Source organism: Hyperolius riggenbachi, chromosome 5, assembly GCF_040937935.1.
Source record: "Hyperolius riggenbachi isolate aHypRig1 chromosome 5, aHypRig1.pri, whole genome shotgun sequence".
Taxonomy (NCBI): domain Eukaryota; kingdom Metazoa; phylum Chordata; class Amphibia; order Anura; family Hyperoliidae; genus Hyperolius; species Hyperolius riggenbachi.
In genome coordinates, this window is record NC_090650.1 from 144,193,697 (window position 1) to 144,211,827 (window position 18,131).

The 18,131-nt window shown below is 43.9% G+C and overlaps 1 protein-coding gene and 1 long non-coding RNA gene across 14 annotated transcripts in view; one reads left to right on the forward strand and one right to left on the reverse strand.

Moving 5' to 3' along the window:
• Positions 1-18,131, reverse strand: part of CNTNAP2 (contactin associated protein 2) — a 2,604,396-nt gene that overhangs the window by 1,669,529 nt on the left and 916,736 nt on the right. The gene's annotated exons all lie outside the window — the stretch shown is intronic.
• The window catches only part of LOC137518456 (uncharacterized), a 110,483-nt gene that overhangs the window by 86,250 nt on the left and 6,102 nt on the right, over positions 1-18,131 (forward strand). The gene's annotated exons all lie outside the window — the stretch shown is intronic.

Genomic DNA, 18,131 nt, shown 5'->3' on the forward strand with positions numbered 1-18,131 from the left:
TTGTCATTAACTACTTGAGGACTGCAGGGCTAAACCCCCCTAGTGACCAGGCCATTTTTAGCAAAATTGGCCACTGCAGCTTTAAGGCTAAGCTGCAGGGCCGCACAACACAGCACACAAGTGACCCCCCCCCCCCCCCCATTTTCTCCCCACCAACAGAGCTCTCTGTTGGTGGGGTCTGATCGCTCCCGCCATGTTTTTTTTTTTTTTTTAAATAAATATTATTGTCAGTGATTTTCTTTTTTAAAAAAGTGTTTTTTTTTTTAAATATGTCACCTCCCTCCCTCCCCACAGCCAGCCAATTACGGCGATCGGCCGTCATAGGCTTCTGCCTATGAGAGCCGATCGCTCTCTTGTCCCCCAGGGGGACAGACGTGTCACACGGCTGTCCCCAGTGCAGCACTGCTGCTGATCGCAGCACTGCACAGTGTAAATAGACGGCGATCACGCCGTCTAACAGTCTCCCGAGCGGCAAATGCCGCTCGGAGACTGAAGGCGGGGCGGAGCTCTGCCCTCCGAGCATGAGATGTGCGCGCAGCGTGCGTGCGATCTCATGCAAATTATAGCCCCAGGACTTTACCCCAATCGGCGTTAGGCGGTCCTGGGCCTGCCACAGCGGCCACGCCTATTGGCGTGATGCGGGTGGCAGAAGGTTAAGACTACTTTGTTAGATGCAGCTTCATTGTTACAGTGAACACTTAGGCTACGCTCGGTGGGGTATTGTGGTGTAATGTAATGACCATTGAAATGCTGACCATTGCACTGCAATTCAACACCTATGCAGTGTTTACAGTGCAGCCAGGGCAATGCGGTCTAACGGTATGTAGCATCCGAATGCAATGGATGAACACCTTAACAGTGACAGTGGAATATTCTTTGCATTGACTGTATGCTTTGCTGTATGTGACGCAACATGTGGACTTTCCTGCCACACACACTGTGAACTTAGCCTAAAATATTATCAAAGAACACACTATGGGGTGTATTCACAAAACTATGTCATCATTATTACCAGTTATTATAAAGCGAGTTTGCAAATCCCATAGTGTGCATTACTATGTGCTATGTATATTTAGTGGGATTACTGCAGTTTGTTTCCTGAACTGCAGCACTGAGGATATTAGGGGTGGTTTGGTACTGGTAATTTTGGAGGTGTATGGGGAGTAATTGGGCTAAAGGAACAATCATCTGTAGGTTAGGTGGAAAACTTTACACTATGAAAAGAGATTGTGAAGCTCAATCAAAACTGGACTTTTAAAACTAATAACAAGGAATGGCTGACAAAAAATAGTTTTGGAATAAGCAATTAAAAACATGGATCTTAATCCCATCATAATGCTCTGGGTGATTTGAAGAAGTCTCTTCATACAGGAAGCTTTCATCATTGCAAAACTGGTAGATAAAAAAAATGCTTGCTTGAGATTATTTTATGCTGAAAGTAACAACCAGGTAACACAGCCAAGGGGAGTACCTACTACATCTCCCACAAAATCAAATAGCATTTGTGTTATTTTATTTTTTGATGATTAAATACATTCCAAAATTGTTACATTAATCACTTCCCTTTACATACTGTACTGTATGATTGATAATAAAACATTTATATATCCATGGAAGTTAAAAAAAAAAAAAAAACTTTGGGTGACTTTAATTTATTACACCAATTAGGCTTTCTTTAGGTGGGACATTATGCCAAGAATGATTTTATTCTAAATGTGTTTTAATGGGAAAATAGGAAAAAATGTGGGAAAAAATTTATTATTTTTCAGTTTTCGGCCTGTATAGTTTTTAAACAATGCATGCTACTGTAATTAAAACCCATGAAATTTGCCCATTTCCCCCGAATATAAAGCCATTTAAATTATGTCCCTATCACAATGTTTGGCGCCAATATTTTATTTGGAAATAAAGGTGCATTTTTTTCAGTTTTGCGTTTATCCCTAATTACAAGCCCATAGTTTAAAAAGTAACAGTGTTATACCCTCTTGACATAAATATTTAAAAAGTTCAGTCCCTAAGGTAACTATTTATGTATTTTTTTTTTAATTGTAAAATTTTTTCTTAATTACAAAAAAAAATTGGGGAGTGTGGGAGGTAATGAGTTAATTTTTAGTGTATAACTAATGTATTTGTATACGAAAAATGCTTTAGGGTGTAGTTTTACTATTTGGTCACAAGATGGCCACAGTAACTTTTTGTTTATGCGTCCTGCAAGCGTCCGGAAGGACGCTTGCAGGAAGTGTTATGAGGCTGGGAAACTTTTTTTTTCACAATAATCGCGCTGCTTTTCGTAGAAGCAGCTGATCATTGTGGGGACTTGGATCAACAAACGGGAACGTTTTTTCCTGGTCATTTATCTCCGGGCAAGCGGGCGGAGGTGGTGCGCGGACGAGTGAGCGGGAGTGCGGACAGCGGCGGGAGCGCCGCCAGGTGCGGATTTCTCCGTCCCTGGTGTTAACAAGGTGAAAAAAGTGACGGAGAAATCTGCACCGCTGGGGGTAAAGTGGTTAATATAGGCATCAATATTTATATTGGTAAAACATAACCACAGTAGCACATTGCTTAGCAGGAAGCTTAACCTGCATAAATGTACAAAGTAAGCAGGCATGACTACTCAAAGTCCATGGACAATTTGTGAACATTAAAAAGCAATGGAATGAATTAATTCAAGCTAATAAAATGTACACTTAGCACTAAAAAGCTTAAAATGAACTTTTGATTTCAGTTATGTGCCAAATGTCTGAGCAGGAACAAGAGATTAAAACAGCCACCTTTTCGTGTGAGGATTTTTTTTTTCCCCTGCTACTGCTACTAAATACGAATGTAGTGGAGGAGATATGGATATTTAATAATCATATACAGATATCTTATGGTTTACACATATCAGGTTTATGTCATATATGATTTCTTATAGTTTATAAAGGTTTATACCAGTTTAAAAAAAATGGTTGACAGTAATGTTGTATTTAAGAAGTCTTATTGTCCACACTCCATTGCTGCCCTTTGATACCATCACATACTACAGCGCCAAGGTACTCTATACACCCCTTTAACCACTTCACCTCAAAGGGTTTTTCAACTTAAAAAAAACACAGAAATTTTCATCTGTCAGCGCTCCTTCCATTCATTCGCCTATAATTTTATTACTACTTATCATAATGGAACAATATATTGTGAGAATCCACGGAGACGCCGCCACGCGGGGCAGCATGGCGGTGGTCTACGTTTCCCAGCCAGCGAGTTCTGCCTCACATGCGGAACTGCTGGCACGGGTTGGTGGGCACACCACCCCCGCGGCGGGCGACATGGCGGCGGGTCCGGTGGTGCAGCCGGCAGATGTTAGTATGCGCTCGCGCGTGGACCCTGGGCCTGGCCTCTCTGGTACACAGAGGCAGAGGGTCGCGCGCGCCAGGAGACAGGATTTGTACCTCCTACGTAGGAGGGTCAGCTGACCTCAGCAGTCCTTTTGATTGGCTGGGTGGCGCTGCAGATGCGCTCCCAGCAAATAAGGAGCTGATTTTCAGTTGCTCCTTGTCTGCTGTCGTGAATACATTTCTGTGTTAGCGCTCAGACCTTAGCTCAGTGCCCTGGTGTTGATACTAAGGATTTCACACCTTAGTTAGGATTGTATTTGATATTGTATCTGTGTTTTGACTCCGGCTATCCTTGACTACTCTCTCTCTCTACGCAATTGTACCTCTGCCTATCTGATTCTTGTTGCCGATCTCTGCCTGATTACCGATTACTCTCCTGCCTTCCGCTCCTGTACTGCTACCGCCATCTCTGTTGCTTAACCCTTGCCTGTCTGACCTTTCTCCCTCCAGTGGAACGTCTTCCACTGGAGGGTTATCTCTGAGGCTTGCCTCTCTGAAACGCCTGCCCCAAGCAGACGATTGCTGCTAGGGGTTGAGATTCCTCACTCTGCCTGGTTAGAGGATCTCACTCACGGGGTTCCCATTCAGAGGTAACCACAGCTCTGAGGAATTGCCGTGTGGTGGATATTTCCACACTTCTGTGTTATATTACTGTCTTTATTGTATTCTTTGCTGGGTGTCCAGAGGTTAGCAATATATCTGTATTATCGGTAATTCTGCAGATCGCCAATAATCAGGTATATATCTGCATTCTTGGCGATACTGCAGATCGCCAATAATCAGATTCTCTCTGTGTTCTGACACCGTTCGTTACAGAACAGCAGACCACTAGTATGAAAACACTACGCAGTCAGATCGAGACTCTAACCACCTCGCTTAACAACCTCATTGAGGTGGTTAATTCGCAACAGACTCAGATCAACCAATTGGCTGGGTCTTGCAGACGACTGTGGCCACTGTGCAATCCCCTCCGGTCAGAGATCTCCGTATGTCAGTGCCCGAAAAGTTTTCAGGGCAAAGATCCGACTTCCAGAACTTTTGCAACCGGGTTTTGTCTTATTTTGAGCTACGACCAACTTTGTCAGGTTCTGAGCAGCAAAGGGTGACCTTTGTTAAGACCTTATTGTCCGGGGACTCACAAACCTGGGCATATGGTCTTTTGCCTGAGGATACAGCACTGACGTCAGTTGAGGAGTTCTTTAAAGCAATGGCTATAATTTATGATGACCCGGATGCTTCGATCACTGCTGAGAGGACGCACAAAACTCTCAAGCAGGGTCGAGATTCGGTTGAAGTTTATGCGGCCGAATTCAGAAGGTGGGCTGTGTCATCTAGGTGGGGGTCCTACGCCTTATTAGACTGCTTCCTCTCAGGCCTGTCAGACGCAGTCTCTGAATTAATGTTAGGACACCCAGAACCCAAGTCCGTCGATGACGCCATTTCCTTGGCGATACGTGCTGATCGCAGATTGCCTATTTTATTGATAGATTTGGCATTACAAGTTTAACATCTGTAATTTTACTAAGTACTTTCAAATCTTATTTCAATAATGTGTTTTTTTTAAAAATGAAATAAAGTGTCATTAAAGATATTTACAGCAACTTTTTATCTTTTAAGAATACACACTCCAAAATCCCCATGTCCCCTGGTCCCATCCCATACTGGACCACACCTTGTTTAAACATCTGTCAGAGTCTCAGAATCCTTTGGTACTGCTCTCTACATGACAACTGGCTGAAACTAAATGCAGACAAAACTGAAGTCCTTCTGATTGGAGGGCAGAGCATGATAACAAAACAACTTAACTTGCAGTCTTCACCACTGGGAATAGGAGGCACGGATCTACGCAGCTCTGATCATGTGCGTAGCCTGGGAGTTCTAATTGATGGGGATTTAAACTTCAGAACTCAAATCTCTGCTGTGGTGAAATCATCCTATTTTCAGCTGAAGAACATTGCAAAAATCAAGCACCTCATACCCCCAGAAGATCTGCCAACCTTAGTCCACGCCTTCATCACATCCCGACTGGACTACTGCAATGGTCTCTACACTGGCCTTTCAAAAAAGGTCTTATACCGCCTACAGCTGATACAGAATACTGCTGCCAGACTGCTAACCAACCAACCCCGTCACTGCCACATAACGCCAGACCTGCATTCCCTTCACTGGCTACCTATAGAATGGAGGGTCCTATTCAAGATCGGCCTACTGACATTTAAATCCCTGAATAATCTAGGCCCTGGATACATGAAAGATATGTTACAGCTGCGTAGCAATCCCCGCATTCTCAGATCCACAGGTTCTAATAATCTAGTCATACCCAGAGTCCACTTGGAAACTTTTGGTCCCAGAGCCTTCTGTCATGCTGCCCCTACGTTTTGGAACTCCTTATCTCAACAGATCAGGACAGCCCCATCCCTGGACGTGTTTAAATCCAGACTGAAAACCCACCTGTTCAGTCTGGCATTTGCAGAAATATAACTTTTGTTGTGTGAATACTTCATCCTACTAATTACTGAATCTGAGAGAGCCTAAGCGCTTTGAGTCCTATGGGAGAAAAGCGCTATAGAAATGTTATTGTATTGTATTATTGTATAAGTTTGAATTGTTTAGGTGGACACTCATCCTCAACAGATCCCATTCAATTCTCAGGGGGAAATACAGCTCACTGGTCTAAAATTAATGATTGCAGGTGCAGGTTTCCCACACATGGAGAATATGAAGAAGATTTATATTACCAGGAGCTAAGCATAAACAAAGGTGCACAGAATAAAAGTATTCTGTTGCTTCAGGTTAAGTCAAATGAAGGGTGAATTAAAGTAGGTCTTAGCATGAAAGTCTCACTCTCTAGGTACAAATGACTTGCAGGGCAGTTCACAGCTGTAGAAATATGCAACGTTAGATTTAAATACACATCTGTAGATAGGACCAAAGACTCCTTAGTGATGTACTTTTGTGGCCAAATAGAATGCTTCTCTGATCAATCCTGCACCTAGGGCTCTAGTCACCACCAAGCAGTACACTATTACAATGTGCACTAATGGCTGCAGAGGTAAACTAATCTCTGATTGATGAGAACTTCATTTCTAAAATAATACTGCAATTGAAACATACATCTGTTTTAATGCTTTAATACAATGTTATTTTTATACAAACTTCCAAATGATGTTTGCACGCAAAAACCCATTTTCATTACAATTGCATTATATGATTGCAAGTACAGATTTTTTAATGTATGTATTTTTTTTTTGCATCAACTTTCTCAGCAGGACAGGACTATTCCTGCATTTTTCTCCTGCGGATTTTCCTACACAGACAGAAAGACACTTCCTTGTGTATTTCCTGCTATATAGCCTTCTCCCTCACCTCATTAAGCCCACGGAGCTTAAGGGGGAAGCCTTTTGATGCTACCTGCTATCACACAGTCACTCAGACTTCTGTCAGCGCTACCATTGTCCTAGAGTACAAGAGAAGGTCACAGACAGCATTAGATTTACATTACAGGTGCCTGCTGGCACACACACATACACAAACGTAAAAAAAAGAGAAGACTTTAGTTCCCAGCGATCATAGCAGGGGGCATTTTCATGTCATGCGCTGGTTATACAATTGACAATTTGGGCAATATTTTTTATTTTTAAGTAGCCCTTTTAATCCCTACAGTGATAGAAATGTCGCAAACTTCCACAAATGCATGCGAACATGCAAACTGCCATAGATTTCCATGGGCAGCCAAATTTTAAGACCTACAAAGACTGTTTCTGGCCACAAAGGTGATGGGCAGTTGTTTCAAGGAGTCTAACACCTGGACTGTGGCATGCCAGAGGGGGATCCATGCCAAAAGTCGCACCAAAAATTACGGAGTTGATGCAAAGTCGGGTTTTAAACCCTAAAGGGCAGAAATCATATTATGCTCAGCTCTGGGTTTCAGTGGGCTGTGGAGTGTCACACACAAAGAAATGCAATAGTACTATTAGAATACAGTGAATTAATAATGCACTGGAGTGGTACTGTGCCTGCAACTAAATGAAGCAACAACAATAGCAGTATTGTGCACACAGCTCTGGGTGTCAGTGGGCTGTGGAGTGTCACACACAGAGAAATGCAATAGTACTATCAGAATACAGTGAAATAATAATACACAGGAGTGGTACTGTGCCTGCAACTAAATGAAGCAACAACAATAGCAGTATTGTGCACACAACTCTGGGTGTCAGTGGGCTGTGGAGTGTCACACACACACACACACACACACACACACACACACGAGACCTCAAAAGGGCTGTTTGGGGTGCTTTCACAAAAAGTGAGGAACAAGAACACAGGCCTAGCTAATGCTTTCCCTACCTATCAGCAGCAGTCTGTACCTGCTCTCACTAACAGACAGTCAGCAGCCAGCAGAGAATAATCCAATATGGGCACTGTAACTGCTTTTTGATGGAGGGTGGGGGGTCCAGGAGGGGGTGCTAGCTGATTGGCTGTCATGTGTCTGCTGACGGTGAAGTAAGGGGTCAAAGTTTGGCTCCATGATGATGTATATGGGGCGGGTTGAACACGACATATATTCCCAGTTCACAGAGAAAGCGAACAGCGAAAGTTCGTCGGATACTGTCCGCCGGCGAATTGTTTGGACCATCTCTAATAGGAGCCTGTTCATGTTTGTCTGTCAGAGTGAAAATTTGCCACATAATACAGTAGGATGCTTAAAGAGAAACTTTAACCAAGGATTGAACTTCATCCCTGATACCCACTTTGCCTTGAGAAATCTTAATCTTTTCTAAAATAAGTCATCAGGGTGGTCTGTGTGGCTGATATTGTGGTGAAACCACTCCCACATTGTAATGTCATGACCATGGTCAGGACAGTTTTCTTTCTGTGAACCTTGTTGCATTGTGGGATATAGCAACTTTTTCCAACTGCCAAGCAACCATTATCTCCCTCTGTGCATATGTATAGCTATAAAGAAACAACCTTTTAGCCTTACGCATTGTTAGTAGCTGTAGTATTGATAATGGCAGATGGTGCTGTCGATTTTTCTTTAAAGATGAATGATGACATGCAGACCCATTGTGGATCAAACAACATTAACTAATATCAGTAATTTCTTGATCTTGATATCTCTTCTATTTTTTCACTTCTCACTTTGCAATGTATTGGAAAGTCCAACCAGTTTCTTTAATCCCATTCCAGAGTTTGGGCCCTAAGAAAGCTGAAAAAAAACTAAAAATCCAAGAGTCACTTTTAAATAAATCACAGACTTTTCCTAGGACACACTGCCTTAAAGATGAACTGTAACCAAGTATTGAACCTAATCCCAATCAGTAGCTGTTACCCCATGAGAAATCTGTATGGCTGATATTGTGGTAAAAACCCTCCCACAGTGTGATGTCACGAGTAGAGTTGGGCCGAACGGTTCGCCTGCGAACAGTTCCATGCGAACTTCCGTGGTTCGTGTTCGCGTCCCGCAGGCGAACCTTTGCGGAAGTTCGGTTCGCCCCATAATGCACCATGGAGGGTCAACTTTGACCCTCTACATCACAGTCAGCAGGCCCAGTGTAGCCAATTAGGCTACACTAGCCCCTGGAGCCACTCCCCCCCCTACTAAAAGGCAGGCAGCGGCGACCATTACGGTCACTCATGTGCCTGCATTAGTGAGAGTAGGGCGAGCTGCTGCACACTCTCTCTCATAGGGAAAGATTAGTTAGGCTTAGCTTGTCCCTGGCTGCATACCTGTTCTGTGAACCCACCACTGCATACCTGTTCAGTGAACCCGCCACTGCATACCTGTTCTGTGAACCCACCACTGCATACCTGTTCTGTGAACCCACCACTGCATACCTGTACTGTGAACCCACCACTGCATACCTGTTCTGTGAACCCACCACTGCATACCTGTTCAGTGAACCTGCCACTGCATACCTGTACTGTTCAGTGAACCCGCCACTGTATACCTGTTCTGTTCAGTGAACCCGCCACTGCATACCTGTTCTGTTCAGTGAACCCGCCACTGCATACCTGTTCTGTTCAGTGAACCCGCCACTGCATACCTGTTCTGTTCAGTGAACCCGCCACTGCATACCTGTTCTGTTCAGTGAACCCGCCACTGTATACCTGTTCTGTTCAGTGAACCCGCCACTGCATACCTGTTCTGTTCAGTGAACAGTTTGGTGTGTCAGTGTGAAGCAGTACCTTAATTACACTACCTGATTGATGTATACACATGCAAGATGTTTTAAAGCACTTTAGGCCTGTCATTTAGCATTCAATATGATTTCTGCCCTTAAAACGCTGCTTTGCGTCAAATCCAGATTTTTCCCGGGGACTTTTGGCGTGTATCCCACTCCGCCATGCCCCCCTCCAGGTGTTAGACCCCTTGAAACATCTTTTCCATCACTTTTGTGGCCAGCATAAATTTTTTTTTTCAAAGTTCGCATCCCCATTGAAGTCTATTGCGGTTCGCGAACTTTAACGCGAACCAAACCTTCCGCGGAAGTTCACGAACCCGGTTCGCGAACCTAAAATCGGGGGTTCGGCCCAACTCTAGTCACGACCTAGGTCCAGACAGTTTCTTTTCTGAGAACCTTGTTGCATTGTGGGAAACAACAGTTGTATCCAACTGCCAAGCAAGCAGTATCTCCCTCTGTGCATATGTATAATCTATAAAAAAAAACAAAAAACCTTTTAGCCTATCCTGTTAGTGGGTGTGGTTATAGACAATGGCAGTTGGTGGTGTCTGTTTTTTTTCATGTTTGTCAGTAGTAAATATTATTACGTGCAGTTTGATTGTAGATCAAACAATATGAACAAATTACCATATGAACAAATTACATGGCGAATATCAATAATTTCTTGATCTCTCTTCTATTTTTACCTTGTCACTTTGCAATGTATTGATTTGTTTTATTTTTCCCATTTTCGCTAAAGTTCCTCATTAAAGAAGCCATAACACAAATAATGGAAAAACATATCTTCTGTCCAGGACTTAGCCCTTAGTCCTGTACAGCACATTTTGTAGAAGCAACAAAGGTTCAGTGGAGGGAAGGGATGGGATGGTGATGATCAAAAGGTGATATACTACAAGATGGATGTAGAGATGGCTCGAACCTCTGATTTTCGGTCCGCAAACCTCGAATGCGAACTTCCGCAAAAGTTTGGTTCATGCGAACATTCGCAAACTGCAATAGACTTCAATGGGGATGCGAACTTTGAAAACTAGAAACATTTATGCTGGCCACAAAAGTGATGGAAAAGATGTTTCAATGGGTCTAAAATCTGAGTTTTTGGGAGTGGGATACACACTAAAAGTCCTGGGGAAAAATCTGGATTTGACGCAAAGCAGCGTTTTAAGGGCAGAAATCACATTGCATGCTAAATTGCAGGCCTAAAGTGCTTTAAAACATCTTGCATGTGTATACATCAATCAGGGAGTGTAATTAGAGTATTGCTTCACACTGACAGACCAAACTCACTGTGTAACGCACCGCACATAGCTGTTTGTGTAGTGACGGCCATGTTGGACTGGTGTGCACCATGGCGAGGGTGCAGGCCATGGCGGTTTTCCAGCCCATATGGTCACCGGGCTGAGACAGAACAACAGTGACTGTCCAGCTGATCGAATTTGGTCTGTCCACATTGAAGCAACGACCTTATTATCTTGTGTTTGCCCCCCCCCCCCGAGACACTCATATAGCCGTTGGTCCTTGCTTTATTGTGATACGCAAGCCCCTTCACCGCGGCAAGGTAATGGTCATGAAGGGGAATTGACACATGTACGTGCCTTTTGTTTTGTTGGTGCAGCTGCAGTGCAGCCAGAAAAATTAGGCAGGCATGTACATGCACCAGAAAAATTATTATAGCGGCCGCACCTGGAGTCCTGGACCCTGTTGGTGGTGGCAGAGAAGGCAGTCAAGTCGAGATGCTGTGTGTGGGGACCGACTTAGTCTTGGGGCAGGCAGTCACACGGCGTGCAGGCAGAGATGCTGTGGGTGGGGACTGACTTAGTCTTCGGGCAGGCCTGAGCGTGCTTTGCAGACCAGGCATCCGTGGTCAGATGGACCCTTGACTCAAAGCTGTGTGCCAGAGATGTCACCACTTGCCTTTCAACATCATGGTACAGTTTAGGTATCGGCTTTTTCGGAGAAAAATTTGAGGCCTAGTATCTTCCACTGCGGTGTGTGGCTTTGCTTTTGTGTGCTGCTTTTCCTCAGGTGGTCATCCCATTGCAGTTTGTGCTTTGTAATCATGTGCCTTTCGTAAGGTAGTTGTCCCTACGCGGGTCTTGGTCTTTCCACGGCTCAATTTTCGGTGGCAGATAGTACAGATGTAATTGCTCTCATCTGAGTCAGACACATACAAAAATTTTCACACTGCTGAGCCCTGGGATGATGGCACTTTGGTGATGACTGCCGACGGAGTGTTAAGTGGGGAGCCAGAATCAGAGCCAGAGGAGGAAGATATGACATGCTTCCGTGCGGAAGATGAGGTAGATAAAGTGTTCTGTGTTAAATAGTCAACCACGTCCTGACAATATTGGGGGTTGATGGCACGTGCCTTCTTCTGAACACTGTACTTTGGTCGAGGGCCGCATGAAATCACAAAGGCGCGACCTCGAACAGACCTGCCAGGTGGCCTGCCTCTGGCTCTGCCTCCTGTTTTGTCCATATTGGGGGGGATGAAGTGGAAGGTATGCACTTACTTGGCTAATACAATGTACGGTTACACAGGTGCAGTGAACAGGTTGCAGTGACTGCTGGTACAACAATGTGCGGTTACACAGGTGCAGTTAACAGGTAGGCACGGACTGGTATATAAAACAGCGTGCGGTCACACAGGTGCAGTGAACAGGTATGCAGTGACTGGTATGACAAATGTGCAGCTGTCACACACACACAGGTACCGTGAAGCAGGTGCAATGACTGGTGGTATATAACACTGCGTGCGCTCATGTAGGTAGGTAGGTAGGTAGGTAGGTAGGTAGGTGCACTGAACAACAACAGGTGGGTATGCAGTGATTGCTATTACAAAAGTGCAGCTGTCTCAAACACACACACACACACACACACACACAGGTCCCGTGAACAGGTGCAGTGACACTGCGTGCGGTCACATAGGTAGGTGGGTGCATTAAACAACAGGAAGGTACATGCAGTGATAGGTATTACAAATGTGCAGCTGTCACACACACACACACACACACACACACACACACACACACACACACACACACACACACACACACACACACACACACACACAGGTACAGTGAACAGGTACATGGCTGGTGGTATTAAATATCACACTGCGTTTGCTCACGTAGGTAGGTGGGTGCACTGAACAACAGGTAGGTATATGCAGTGATCGGTATTACAAATGTGCAGCTGTCACACACACAGGTAGTCACTGAATGTGCTGGGCCTGGTAGTGGCACAGTTGGAATTACCAAGGGGCCAAGGTCCAGCAGCTAAGACTGACTGACAGGGCTGTATATGCAACACAAGTGTCTGTGGGACACACACACAGGAAAAAAAATAGATCACAAGAACAACATTAGCTCTCAAAAGAGCTGTTGAGGATGAGGTGTGCTTTTTAGCAATAAGGGTCAGCAAGAAAAAGCAACCTAACAAGCCTAAGCTTTCCCTAATGTCTCTGCAGCACCTCTCACTTCTCTAATTACTGCAGCCACACGAGTGAGTGAAATGGCTGATGCTGCCTGCTATTTATAAGGGGGGCTGGGGCTCCAGGAGGAAGTGTAGCCTGATTGGCTACCCCGTGCCTGCTGACTGTGATGTGAACCGCCATAAAGTTCGCGTTCGTTCACGAACGTGAACCACCGAAGTTTGCGTAAATAAGTTTGCGGTCGAACCGTTCGGGCCATCTCTAGATGGATGATAAAGAGGAGGAGAAGGAAGCATTAAGGTGGACCTCCATAGTAAAAATAAAAGTCCTGCACCTTCCCTGTAAAAAAAAAAAAAAGAAAGTTTTATTTACCTGAGCAGCCTTGTCCCACGAAGCCATACCTAAGACCGCCCATTACTTGACTTCCAGAGCTTGGCCCCGACTTCCCCTCTCCTCGTAGAAAAATGCCAAGCTATTTACTGCAATATAGCTTGATGTTTTGTTTCAAGGAGAGAGGGGAGGTGGGACCAAGCACCGGAAATCAAGTGATGTGGGACAGCTTCGAGGGACAAGGCTGCTCAGGTAAATATTTTTTACAGGGACGTATAATTTTTTTTTTTACTATGGAGGTCCACTTTAAGGACCAGCAGTAATTCTTGCATTTATTTAGATATGTGGCTAGACTTGTGGTGAGGCAAGAAACTGGGATCAGGTTCCTACCCACACCGCCACTTCAGCGGTAGCACTTTAGGAAAGAGCTTCTAACAGCTGTTACTGTGCCCAGAGGCAGAACCAGCTTTGTTTATCCTGCTGTTTCAGGATATGACAACAAATCAGTCCCCCCTTTTTTTTGCCTTGTGCTGAACAAATGAGTATGCTATGAATAAACTTACTGCAGGCTAATAACAGCTTCTACCAAACTACATGTAGGGATGCTGCTGGGGAGCCTACATCTCTCTGCTGCTGTATTGTGTTTCAGCAAGACTTTTCTTTAAGTAACAGGTGACATAACGGGAACATAAGTTTATCGGTCCCAGATGCAATAACACTGATTAAATAGCAGAAGCAGAAAACAAATTTCATGAGATTTGAACTACAGCCATATTAAACATTGGGGAATACACAAGTTAATAAAACATTGATTAGAATCACAAACCATGGTATTATTTATAAAGGTTTTTTTTTTCTATTTACTTGGTTTGGCTTGTCTGTGCCAGACTACAGAGATGACAGTTGGTGCCAAAGGCAATATCCAGCATTGCAGACACTGCCGCATCTTGGAGCTGAGAATGAATCAGTAGCACTTCCTCTGCCCACAGAAAGCTTCCAAAGGAGGCTGGAAAGTATGTCAAGAGTGTCCTGTGTAGAAACATTGGCACAGGGTTTGCCTTTCTATTTTGAATGTTCTAATATTGAAATGCTGATTGCAATCTGTTGTCTCTATCTAATGTCGCATTCCTGCAGCAAAAGCTTGGGATAATTGTTTCATAAAATATCTAAAATGGAGAGGAGTGTTTACCTTCCTTGGTTGTTCAGTAATGTTGCTACATTGGATATTATGAAGAGTTTTTTTTTGTTCTGCAAGACTCTGCTGTTTGGACAGTAAAGTTTATTACATACAAACAGGAACCGCTGAAACCTGTAAACGGACAACATAAAAGAACCTGCTCAAAATAACATTTAAAGAGGAGCAAAGCTAAAAAGAAAACCCTTTGACTTGATTGTACCTATAGCATTATAAATACAGGGCTGAATTTGTGGGAAGGCCAAGCAGGCGGGAGGGGGTGGGAGAAGAGGTGGGGCATGAGCCATCTATCTTGCAGAGCACACATGGCAATGTAATAGAGCCGCTGTGCAGTACCGGTCTCCTGCACTGTCTCTGTGCACTGTCTCTTTGCCTTGCTCTCCACCCCGACAGGATACCACGTATGTCACTTTCCAATTGCAGTGCTGTAACCCTGGCCATGTAGTCCCTCCCTTTGACAGCTCCTAGAGGTGCGTGATTCCCTTGCCTGCCCCTGTGAGTCTGAGGCTTTCACATTTAATGTAAAATGTATGTAAGTTCGAAATGGGCCAGTTAAATTCACTAATCCTGACAATTTGGATTAGACTATTTCCATGATGCAAACCACATTAGCATGCAAGCTGAGAAAATGTGTGTCTCATTGACCATCTATTACAAAGAACAGATTACTTTGTCATACCACGATTCAACCTAATCTTCCAGAGAATTGGTCTGACCAGTGTGCCTATGAATCGTCTGCCATGAGATTTGGGCGCAGGGTAAAGCCGATAAACAGCTTACACTGCTCCTGCACAAGTCCTGGTAGCGTTAATTACTATTCCTCCTCCAGGCCGCTATGGATAGTGGGGAATGATGTAATTTTGCTGCTTATATTGCTGGTGGCTGAATGACAGTGTTTTTTGTAGTAATCTGTACTCCATCTTTTGACGGCGCCCAAATTACTCACTGTCACTGAGCGCCACTACAGCCGCAATTCCTATTGTGGCCTATGGTGGCGCCGGGTTACCCAAATCTCCTGCACTGCTTTTTATAGTGCTCGTCTTCAAAGATTTTATATTTAAAATCTGCTCATAGATATTTCTTTTAAGAACAGTTGACAGGAATGGCACAAACATAACAGAAGAGGTTGGGAATAGTTAGACACAATACTTCTCCCTGATTGGTTAAGGTAACATGATCTAATTCTAATATATACATAGAAGATTTCAGTAAGAATGCTGAATCCCCTAAAACCACTGTCATCCTACCCACTCTGTTTGATACATGTGTTATACAATGCTTGATATGAAATGAGCTTCCAATTGTGAGACAACATGTTCTGGATGCTAAAAGATATTTGAGTTTAAAGAAATTTATTTTATTCATACCTTTGTTGGATGAAATTAAATATTCCTCACAGTAAGTGAACTTTACCATGTTGAGACTATGTTTGTGTACTACATTAACACAACCATTTTTAAACTACATACACACTTTAGATCTCCCTTGGATGAAATAGTCATTAGCCCTCCCCAGTTAGAACATTTAGCGTGGCTCAGACGGGAGATAAACATCTGTCTGTTTTAAAAATGTTGCCTAATCTGATATGTAAAGATAATTTTTGGGGACACATCGTTAAGGTGTGCACATAGCTTTAGGTCAGCACAGGTTGGGAATGTGTGGGTTCAGGTCCTTGGGTATATCCAGAAGTACTTCACAGAGTAGATTGAAGTCATGCCATTAACTGTGTCTCCAGATGCATGTGGACAATGTACAAGCTTCATGCAGACCGAAATTTAAAGCAATGGCACTGCACGACAAGATTGCTGTCCCCTATGACAACAGTGCTGACCACTTGATGTGTAGTGCTGAAATCAGCATAACAAACTGCTGTCTGGTCACATATTTTTGGCCACGTAATGTGTATGGAGGATTGTTATCTTGCTAAAAACACAAAGAAAGTTTAATGCTAACCCCCCCCCCCCCCCCATTCCATAAATAAATAAACAGAACATATTTATAAAAGGTTAAGACATGAAGAGCGTATTTCAGTTCACATCCAGGGATTCATAAATCTGATATATTGCACTTTTCTACACTATAAATAGATTCTCTGCCACTTAAAAACTGTTGTAAAATTGTATGTGCACGAAAAGTGCTATTTGTTTTATGTATGCATTTATGCATGCAATGGTTTTATGAAATTGAGTTTTGGAAATGGTTCAAATGCCTTGGCTATAGTATAAATGTTGAAATAACCCCATATATCAAATGCAGACTTAGGCAAAGCGTGACTTTGTTGCTGAACAATAGCTTCTAATATCAAGTGACAGAGAATGAGGAATATGCACTGAGAAAGTGAACATGTCAGATGGTATGAAATATAAGGGATAAAGCTGATTCATTTCAAGTCAAGCGTAGTGAGAATGCATATTGCAATATGTCTTTAGACTTATGATGAGACGCTGCAGAAAATTATGCAATGGTTCTCTGGCATTCTAACAGTCAGCAAACACTTAATTCACTACTCCTTCAGTAACACTGAAAATGGCTGTATATATAGCATTCCTTCCCAATTACCAATGTGCAGGTCAGGGTCAGCAGGGAGGATACTATTGTAGACTAGTCACAGGTATCACACTAATTCCCACATATTTTCTTAACCTTTGACATTTTAGTACCTGACAAGAGCACACCCGGAGTGCAACTTAATGGCCCATACTCACGAGGGACTTTTGTCGCCTCAACATGCGGCGCGCGCGTGTTGCGGCGACGGGTCGCCCGTGAGTATGGGCCGTCGCACGCCCGCGCGCCCCCGAACTGTCGCCCGTCGCTATGTCGCCATGCGATTGAAACTTTCAATCGCATGGCGACAGTCGCCGCTGCCCCCCCGCCGCAACTGTCGCTAGTCCGCGTGAGTACGCGGACTAGCGACAGCAACCTCCATTGAGGTTCACAGACCTTCCGGCTGGGGGAGGAGGAACGTCAGCTGGTCCTTCTTCCGCATGTGTACGCGGAGGGACCTGGCGAGAAGCTGTCGCCGGCCTGTCGCCCACACGCTCACGTGTGCTGGCGACAGGCGAGTTTTGCAGCCCGTGAGTACGGGCCATAAAAGACAGTTACACTTCTTAAACACTGCAGGGCACATTAATCTTTCTGTACTCTTCTAGCAATGGGACTCCAGTCACTGATTTCTAACATAAAAGCTTCACTTTGAATGAGTGAGTGTGAATGTTGATAAAACCTTTAACGATAGGGCAAGAGCAACAAAGCTAAATCAATCCCTATTGAGAGCAGTGCCAGGAAAACTGAGCAAAAGTGCACATGCATTTAGTTTGCAGATCACACACTCTTCATTTATTCATTCACTCATTCTGCCTTAAGAAGTTTGATTTTGGGTGGGTGATATAAGTTCAGAGGAACAGAACGGGCAGGGATGCCTGGGTGTTATAACAATGGTGGACACCGCATTGTCATGCTAGACCTGCTCAATAAATACTCACTAAACACAGTTAACAATAGAGCTCAGTAAACACAGGTAAGTATTTTTCATTGGGTGGGCAGGTATCACTCACTCAACTTTAGCTTCAGTAAATGAGACCCAGCAAGCAGCATCCGAGCTGCAAAAACACAGGCGG